General features: G+C 41.7%; 1 pseudogene; it reads right to left on the bottom strand.

Annotated features, from left to right (window-relative positions):
• Window positions 1–6,781: 6,781 nt before the first annotated feature.
• Window positions 6,782–6,899, bottom strand: LOC126299815 (5S ribosomal RNA; annotated as a pseudogene).
• Between the last annotated feature and the right edge of the window lie 3,005 nt (window positions 6,900–9,904).

Raw genomic sequence — 9,904 nt, 5'->3', positions numbered from 1 at the left:
TGCTTTTTCAAAGTGAAATGCTCAAGAAAATTCTGATGTTATTTATTTACTCTCCCCAGTCGAATTTCTAGAATATGCTACGGAACTTTAAATGTCGCCACGAATAAATTAGAAGGCAAGAATTGGTTCCCGAGACACTACTGAATACTAAACTCTCTGAGAAAAGTTATACAAAATTTTTCTCATATTTGCTGACATTGATACGTGTACGTTTTATTCAGCAGCTTTTCCTAACACTTGACTCAAACAACTTACCACTTTCAAGGCAGCTATTCATCTTCAGTTTCCGCTGCGTGTACTTCGTTTATTCAAAGCTATTGGAATAAGATCTCGTAACTTGGGACTAAGTGTGATATTACTAATAACAAACATAGACACTGCATGAAGAGAAACCTGCCTGACGATATCTGCCACCGACAGACTACTTTATTCAAACTGTACTTAGTTAACTATAATACCGAAAATAAATTTAACACCCTCAAAGACAAGGTCATTTTATAGAAAAATAAAGCGAGAGGTAGTTCATCATTGTAGTTGTGTGAATAACGAATTTAGGAATTTAGACCAAATGAAACTCACAGGTCACACGAAATGTGTCCAATCAGCCGCATGAGTGCCTAGTTCTCAACTACAAACGAATGTGAAGTGCCGAATGGTACCCAGCTATAGCTTGTTCCAGGCATCTTGCAACCTTTGTTGCACTTCGGCAGTATGTCTCGTAGGCCTTGGAGAACTAATAATTTTCCCCTTGATCATGTCCCATAGGATTTCAGTTGGCGAAAGATAAGAGATGTTACTGACAACGGCAGTTGGTGTGCACCACGAAGAGCGCGCTGCGTCGCTGGACGCGCAAGAAATGGCGCTAGCATGGGACTAACAGGGTGTGAAATGTAACAAGAACTGATTACTTAACCCTGAAGAAACACCAAATATTACCGCGAGTTTAACTGATTCCGCCCCCACCCCCCCACCCACGCCATAAAGCCAACAATATGCTGTATGTACCGTGGGAGAACGCAATTTTGAATAGACAGTTCACTAGGACTATGCCATACACGTGTGCATGTGTCATCTGAATGAGGACAGAAGCTACTCTCATCACTGACGACAACAAACCGCCATCACACTCTTCAGACATTTCTCACATGACACCAGAGTGACCATGCTTGGTGGTGTCCTATTGTGAAGAGTTGCCTGGACAGAGGCTGACAAGACCATAATCATGCTGCAAGCAGACAGTTCTCAATGGTCCCTGCTGACAGAGCAGGTACAACATGACCCCGGATTTCTTCGCTGTGTGATGTTCTGTATGCCTCCGACGCTTGTTGGCGTCCATCTTATCAATCGTCTGTACTTCGCGAACGTCCAGAACCTGTTTGCAGGTATGGGAATGTTTCACAAACTACTGTCGTAAGCAACGACTACTAATCTGAGGCATAACGTTAGTTGATACGCCCATCCATCTTCACTTAGGATCAATATGCGACCCTGTTTATATGGCTGCAGCTGTATAACACAGAGTACGTACGCGTCGCTGGTGCTAGAATGAATGTTGAAAACACTGTTCACCTCTAAACTCAGACCACTTACTGAATGCAGAGTCAGAAAAGAGGCTGCGCAAATAGGTTTACCCAGCGACTTCTATCGCCGATGACCGTGACAAATGAATAACTAACATCAAAATATGGAAAGTGTCAGTACATAAAATTACAACATAAAAATATTAACAGATAAAAATAAAATGATAATGAACTCGAAAAGAGGCAACCCATAAGTTTAAGTAAACGCGATCAACAATAACACAAGAATCAGCTTAATTTTTCTAGGAACTCCTGGGCAGAATAGAAGCAGTCACCATGAGGAAACTCTTCAGTTCCGATTTAAAGGTGCGTGGATTGTAGGTAGTATGTCACATAGCTCCGAATAAATAGTGACATTAAATTAACCAAAGTAATACGAGTAACGAGTGAGCAAATGGAATACCACAGACTAACACAAGAATGCCTAAATGTATGTCATACCTTCCCACCGTGAGACAGACGCAGTTCCGAGGGGAGAAATGAGAACAGAAGCCGAGAGCAGAACCGTGTTAAGCTAGAAGGCCCTACGATAAGGAACGGACTGGACACCCACGTCGCCAGCCTACCGCTAAAACCACACCACCTGTATGTTTTAGCGTCAGACTTTTTCGCGTCTCTGTTACATCAAGGACCACCCCCCAGCCCATGTTAAAAGCTAGAGCCCTCCAGGAAAACAAGATAGATCTTACGATAACACAAAAAAGGGCCACACCACCCGCAAGTTTTAGCATGAGACTTTTTCACGTCTCTGTTACATTAGGACCACCCCCCAGCCCATCTTAAAATATAGAGCCCTCCAGAAGAACAGTATAGATCTTACGATAACGCTAAAAGGACCACACCAGCTGCGAGTTTTAGCGTGAGACTTTTTCGCGTCTCTGTCACGTTGCAAACTTTAAAAACATTGCCCCACCACGAAAAGTATAACGTTTCTCACTTGATAGACAGAATATTTGTAGACGGAGCTTAAGGTTAACATTGAGACCCTGATTGGTCAGATGAAAACACAGTCAGATAGTTTTTTTAAACCAACTTCGGTAAATTGTAGTAAGGAGAAGTGAAGAAGAGTTGCTTCCGAGACGGTGAGGTGAGCAGAGCTGCGCCGGGCGCCGCCCCTGACGAACACCAACAAGGTAATGAACGCACGCGATGCCGCATAACAGCGCATAAAGCTTCACTCAGAACTGCAGAAGTCTCATCTGTTACACCCCCTTTTTGCGTAATACTAGTGTCGATCGTAAATTAAAGCTCATGGTGTTCACATTTGCCACTTGAAATAAAAATCTGAAACGCGATGATTTCTCTGTTATATAGTTATTGAGAAGCCACAGCACCCACTGTAATTTACGACAAGTTAGATAAGTAATTAAAGATAATTGTGGGTCACTGTAGACCATTTTGATAGATTTCTCTTTTGTGAAACTTCATTTAAACCTAGATTATAGACATGATATGACACAGGTCATCCTTCGATCCATTGTAGAACTTGGAAACCCATTCAGGGAATATTTGTTCACATTTTTGTTGAACGCAGTTGGTTTTTACCATCCTGTATTAAAACACTTCCTTTTATCAATAGTGCAATTTATAAACAATGTTTTGTAAGTAGAATAAAATTTCCAATGCTAAACGTAACTGCTTTTTCGACGTTATTTTACCAGCTAACTAATAGTAGGAAAGTCTTTAACCCCTTCCACTAAATTTAGTTAGTATTAAGATTCTTTTACAGGGAGTGCAGTGGAGCTGACGCTGAGATCATTTAGTATTCGGTTATATCATCGCTAGTCTCACTGAACTCTTCTGAATTCTACATGTCATGTGTGGTCTGGCGTCTCCTTATCAGCAAAAGGTCCCAGGTTCAAACTAGTCAATTCCCTAAAAAACACGCTCAGAGCGTCGTTGCGCGAAAGTGGTAGGGAGACACGATATAGAACGAACAGACACCACCATGAATGTTTAGAGGATTACTGCTAAGATTTTAGAATTCGAGCGGTAGGTTATTGAAAAGGGATGCAGCAGGATACTGCACACCTCCTGCACAGCAATTAAGGAAGTCCGATCCAAGTGCAGGTTTGATTTCTGCCGAGTATTAACTGAATGAAAGCTGCTTATTCTGGAGAGTAAGCTAATATTGTTGACAAGAAATGACAGTAAGGAATATATCGAAAGAGACACTAAAAATGTATACTTCTCCCAGTCAGGATCTTTACTCCTATATGATCTAATGCATCTGTCAACAAAAGTTGTTTTATTTGCTAAAAGAGAATTGTTAGAGCCATAGAAAATGCTGCTGCAAGAAGCTCATGCAAGCCCTTATTCAAGGAACTTCACACCCTTTATTACCATGTCTATTTGTTAGGAAAATCTTAGAAAATAGCAACATTCTTGTACCGACTAATCAGAGTATCCATCTGTATAACAGAAGGAGAAAGCACGATATACATGTTCAACACGCATATACAACTCTAAAATGGAATGGACCACTGCGTGCAGGAAACCGATGGTACAATAAGCTACCTAATAATATTAAAACAATAAAAGACAGTTCAAAATTTATAACTGGTGTCCTTAAATATTTATTGCCAAACTGTTGTTATAGTACAGATGAGTGTCTTGAAACACAAAAATTTCTTTTGTTCATGTATGGAAACCTGAACTCCTTAATAAAGAAGTGTGTCACCTTTACTGTTTTACTTTAGTAATGAATTTTTAAATGTATATGGTAGTTTTGAATTTCCATGTTATTTGCTTCTATGTTTCTTTCCCTTAACAATGTAAACATATTTAGAAATAGTGTGTAATTCTAAATTTTTCACAAAATATCCACCCATACACTTTTCTGTTTTTCTGGTATCACACATATATTATATGAACACTTGCATCATTATAAGATAACTGTCATATCATTTTAACCATGTATCACCTCATCTCCATTTTTCACTTGTCCTATACCATCACGTGCTTTTCTACACACAATGTATGATCTACAGGATAAATAAAATTGAAATTACAATATATTGAGAGGCCACTGTCAAAATACGCACACTAGTGAATGGGGGTCGACAAGAGGTTCGTAAACTTACACCACTTACTGCTCAAACCGCCCATTTCTGAGCCAAAAATATACTTTTAGAATGGGAAGAGTTACCCCAAAATATAGTACCATACGACAAAAGCGAATGAAAATAAGCAAAGTTGACTGATTTTCGTGTCGAACGATCACTTATTTCAGATAGCGTTCGAATAGTAGAAATGGCAGCAATAAGTCTTTGAACAAGTTCCTGAACGTGGGCTTTCCACAGCTGTTTACTACCTATCTGAACAACTAGAAATATGAATTCATCAGTTTCACTAAGCATATGCCCATTCTGTGAAATTAAAAAGTCAGGTTTTCTTGAATTGTGTGTTGGTAACTCTAAAAACTGAGTCTTAGTGTTGTTTAGTGTTAGTTTATTTTTTACAAGCCATGAACTTATGTCATGAACTGTACTATCCTTACCTGAGACTATGCACACAACATCCTTTACTAGGAAATTAGTGTCATCAGAAATAGAAATATTTTAGAGTTGTCTGTAATACTGGAGGGCATATCATTTATATAAATAAAGAACAAGAGTGGCCCCAACACTGATCCCTGGGGCACGCTCCACTTGACTGCACCCGACTCAGATGCCACATCACAGCCAGTTTCAACACTGTGAATAATGGCCTTTTGCTGTATGTTGCTAAATTAAGAGGCGAAGCAGAGAAAATAAAATATAGCATTTTCAGTTATTAAACGACTTGTAAAGCCGAACTATACATTTGATAGCAAATCGTGTGAAATAAAATGATCAATTTTCCTTTTATACACAACCTTTCCAATAACTTTAGCAAACACTGATTGCATAGAAATAGGTCAAAAATTGTCTACATTATCCTTTTCTCCCCTTTTATTAAGCTGCTTTACTACTGAATACTTTAATCTTTCAGGAAACTGATCATTCTTGAAGGAAAAATTACAAATATGGCTAAATACAAGACTAACATGTGCAGCACAGTATTGTAATATTCTGCTAGGCACTCCATCATATCCTTAGTCTTCAGTGATTTAATTTGTGACTCAATCTCCCCCTTGTCTGTACAACAGAGGGTACTTCAGACATCAATCTCAGAAAGGCGTTTGCCAAGAAAGTTATATGATTCCCTGTAGAAACTAATTTTTTATTTAATTCACCAGAAATTCTCAGAAAATGATAGTTAAATACTCTACATATATCTGATTTATGACCAACAGAGCTATTTTTACTAGTAACTGCCTTTACATCGTCGACCTTGTGCTGCTGACCAGCCACTTCCTTCACAACTAACCAAATGGTTTTAATTTTGTCCTGTGACTTAGCTATCCTATTTGAATACCACATACTATTTGCCTTCCTAATAACATTTTTAAACACCTTACAGTATTGTTTTTAGCGAGCTACTGTAGCTTGATTCTGACCACTTCTAACATTTGGATGTAATTCCCGCTTTGTAGCCACCCAGGCTACCTTTTACTGCTAGTACCCCGTTTAGAATGTTCGAATGGAAAGCAACTCACAAAGAGCATAAGAAATGTGATAAGGAAAGTGTTATATTTGTCATCTATGTTATCGGCACTATAAACGTCCTGCCACTCTTGTTCCTTGACAATTTTTAGAAAACTCCCTATTGCTGGATTAACTTTTCTGCATAGTTTGCAATTACATGTAACATTATTTACTGACAGATTGCCTCTCTAGTAACGAAGAACGAATAAAAATATTGTCTATGGCTGTGCTACTTACTGTTCCCCCTCATCCTAGTTGGAAAAAACACAGTTTGCAACAGATCGTATGAATTTAGGAGATGTACCAACATCCATTTTCTTGCACCATCATACACAAAATTAATACTGAAGACACCACATACAACTAATTTCTGGTACTTCCTAGAAAGTAAAATGCTCTGAAGTCGGAGTTAGGGGACCTATAGACTCCTCCTGAACAGGCCATGAAGGCCCAACGGTACCGACCTCCCGCCGTATCATTCTCAGCCCGTAGGCGCCACTGTATGAGGATATTGAGGGTCATGTGGTCAGCACACCGCTCTCCCGGCCGTATGTCAGCTTCAGAGACTGGAGCCGCTAATTCTCAATCTAGTAGCTCCTCAGTTTACCTCACAAGGGCTGAGTGCACCCCGTTTGCCAACAGTGCTCGGTAGACCAGATGGTCACCCATCCAAGTACTAACCCAGCTCGGCAGTGCTTAACTTCGGTGATCTGACGGGAACCAGTTTTACCACTGCGGCAAGGCCGTCGGCCAGGGGACCTATAAACAACAACAATTACAAGTTCAGTTTCGCTAAATTCAACTGCCCCTGCACAACATTCAAATATCTGTTGAGAGTAGTGCCGTGTTATGTCTATGGACTCAAATAGAGTACTGTTTTTTACGTACATTTCCACTGCCCCATCCTGCAGGGAACTCCTTGAAAAACATCAAGCCAATCTGTATCCTGGTAAATGAAGTCTCTGAATTGTCAAATTATTTAAATGGTGCTACGATATACCAGTAATTGAGGAATGGCTAATGCAGGTGAAACTTGACAGGTTCAGGGCGTGCGGGCCCAGGCATATCTTTACTCCGTCCTTCCGGAAACAGCGCGACATTTTGTTTTCGTTTAGCGTTGCTGTGCGGCACAACAATAGAGGGGTGGTGCCAGTGTCGTTTACCCTTAGCTATTTGCTCGTGGTATGAAGGACGTTCACAGGTCTAGTAACTCTTTCTGCAAAAAGAGACAATCTAGCGATTCATTGTCACAATCCCTTAAAATGAATGGGAATGACGGAAGAGAGGGATGAGAATTCTCAATTTGCATGAGTAACGGGTACTGCTTATTTGCTATTAAACGAGATCACAGTATCATGCAGAATGAATGTAAACATTCAACAATAGCGAGTTTTAAATCGAAAAATCGTTCCAGACGCTTCCCTTAACTTAATGAACGTACTATTCAGTAATATATGAAGTCTCCATACTCTTCGTTTATATCCATTAAAAATTGTTTCAACTGACAATCGAATAATAGAGGCGACTTCAAGAACTTTACTATTTGTATCACCAGTTTCTTCAAGTACTTTTTGATGTACGGTGAATTGCATCCCGTCTGTCGATCGATGTAATTTTTTGCCCTTTCACATGCTACGTCACATAAAATTTTATGTGACGTAGCATTTGAAAACTGCTGGATTTGGACGGGTTACTCCTGTAACTGAAATGTCAGATCTGAAGATGGTTCTGAATGAACCGAAACCGGTCATATGAATAAAAAAAAGTTTGCAATCAAGACGGTTTTTAAGTAACATTATAATATCCTGAAATATGAAAAAGAATTATTTATATGTGATACATTCTTGGGTAGTAACACATTGAGAGAAATAGTGAAGTAATCTGAAACAAATGTATACGGCATGTAGTAAGCTTCTTTCTTTTGTTATAGCTTTCCTTACACCCTTTACTATTGATAAGTGCTCTTTCGTGGTCCCTTAGGAACCAGTCTTTTTTTTGGACAGTGGTTATCGCATCTCTCGAATCGTCCCAAGTGTTCTTCCATACACTTCCTGAGATGTTGCTTTAGTTATGGTTCCTTCCTCTTAAAATATAAGTTCTTTTCTTAACCTAGTGTTGCATAAAAACTATCTTTGCGACTTATTATGTTTACTTAAAACTGAGAAACTTTACACACGTAAGGATTACAAAGCAGACTGTTAATTAAAATAACCCCTCGCACTCCACAATTCCCACATTCTAAGTTTCGTGATTCGTGATTTGACTGGGGAGAGTCAACTTAAAACATCAGTATTTTTTTTTTTTTTTGAAAATACTATGTAGGACAAACGATGGTTGAACTACACTCCTGGAAATTGAAATAAGAACACCGTGAATTCATTGTCCCAGGAAGGGGAAACTTTATTGACACATTCCTGGGGTCAGATACATCACATGATCACACTGACAGAACCACAGGCACATAGACACAGGCAACAGAGCATGCACAACGTCGGCACTAGTACAGTGTATATCCACCTTTCGCAGCAATGCAGGCTGCTATTCTCTCATGGAGACGATCGTAGAGATGCTGGATGTAGTCCTATGGAACGGCTTGCCATGCCATTTCCACCTGGCGCCTCAGTTGGACCAGCGTTCGTGCTGGACGTGCAGACCGCGTGAGACGACGCTTCATCCAGTCCCAAACATGCTCAATTGGGGACAGATCCGGAGATCTTGCTGGTCAGAGTAGTTGACTTACACCTTCTAGAGCACGTTGGGTGGCACGGGATACATGCGGACGTGCATTGTCCTGTTGGAACAGCAAGCTCCCTTGCCGGTCTAGGAATGGTAGAACGATGGGTTCGATGACGGTTTGGATGTACCGTGCACTATTCAGTGTCCCCTCGACGATCACCAGAGGTGTACGGCCAGTGTAGGAGATCGCTCCCCACACCATGATGCCGGGTGTTCGCCCTGTGTGCCTCGGTCGAATGCAGTCCTGATTGTGGCGCTCACCTGTACGGCGCCAAACACGCATACAACCATCATTGGCACCAAGGCAGAAGCGACTCTCATCGCTGAAGACGACACGTCTCCATTCGTCCCTCCATTCACGCCTGTCGCGATACCACTGGAGGCGGGCTGCACGAGGTTGGGGCGAGAGCGGAAGACGGCCTAACGGTGTGCGAGACCGTAGCCCAGATTCATGGAGACGGTTGCGAATGGTCCTCGCCGATACACCAGGAGCAACAGTGTCCCTAATTTGCTGGGAAGTGGCGGTGCGGTCCCCTACGGCACTGCGTAGGATTCTACGGTCTTGGCGTGCATCCGAGCGTCGCTGCGGTCCGGTTCCAGGTCGACGGGCACGTGCACCTTCCGCCGACCACTGGCGACAACATCGATGTACTGTGGAGACCTCACGCCCCACGTGTTGAGTAATTCGGCGGTACGTCCACACGGCCTCCCGCGTGCCCACTATACGCCCTCGCTCAAAGTCCGTCAACTGCACATACGGTTCACGTCCACGCTGTCGCGGCATGCTACCAGTGTTAAAGACTGCGATGGAGCTCCGTACGCCACGGCAAACTGGCTGACACTGACGGCGGCGGTGCACAAATACTGCGCAGCTAGCGCCATTCGACGGCCAACACCACGGTTCCTGGTGTGTCCGCTGTGCCGTGCGTGTGATCATTGCTTGTACAGCCCTCTCGCAGTGTCCGGAGCAAGTATGGTGGGTCTGACACACCGGTGTCTATGTGTTCTTTTTTCCATTTC

This window comes from Schistocerca gregaria, chromosome X (assembly GCF_023897955.1).
Source record: "Schistocerca gregaria isolate iqSchGreg1 chromosome X, iqSchGreg1.2, whole genome shotgun sequence".
NCBI lineage: Eukaryota > Metazoa > Arthropoda > Insecta > Orthoptera > Acrididae > Schistocerca > Schistocerca gregaria.
The sequence above is the reverse complement of the archived record's forward strand: the minus strand, read 5'-3'. Positions and strand labels throughout refer to the sequence as shown.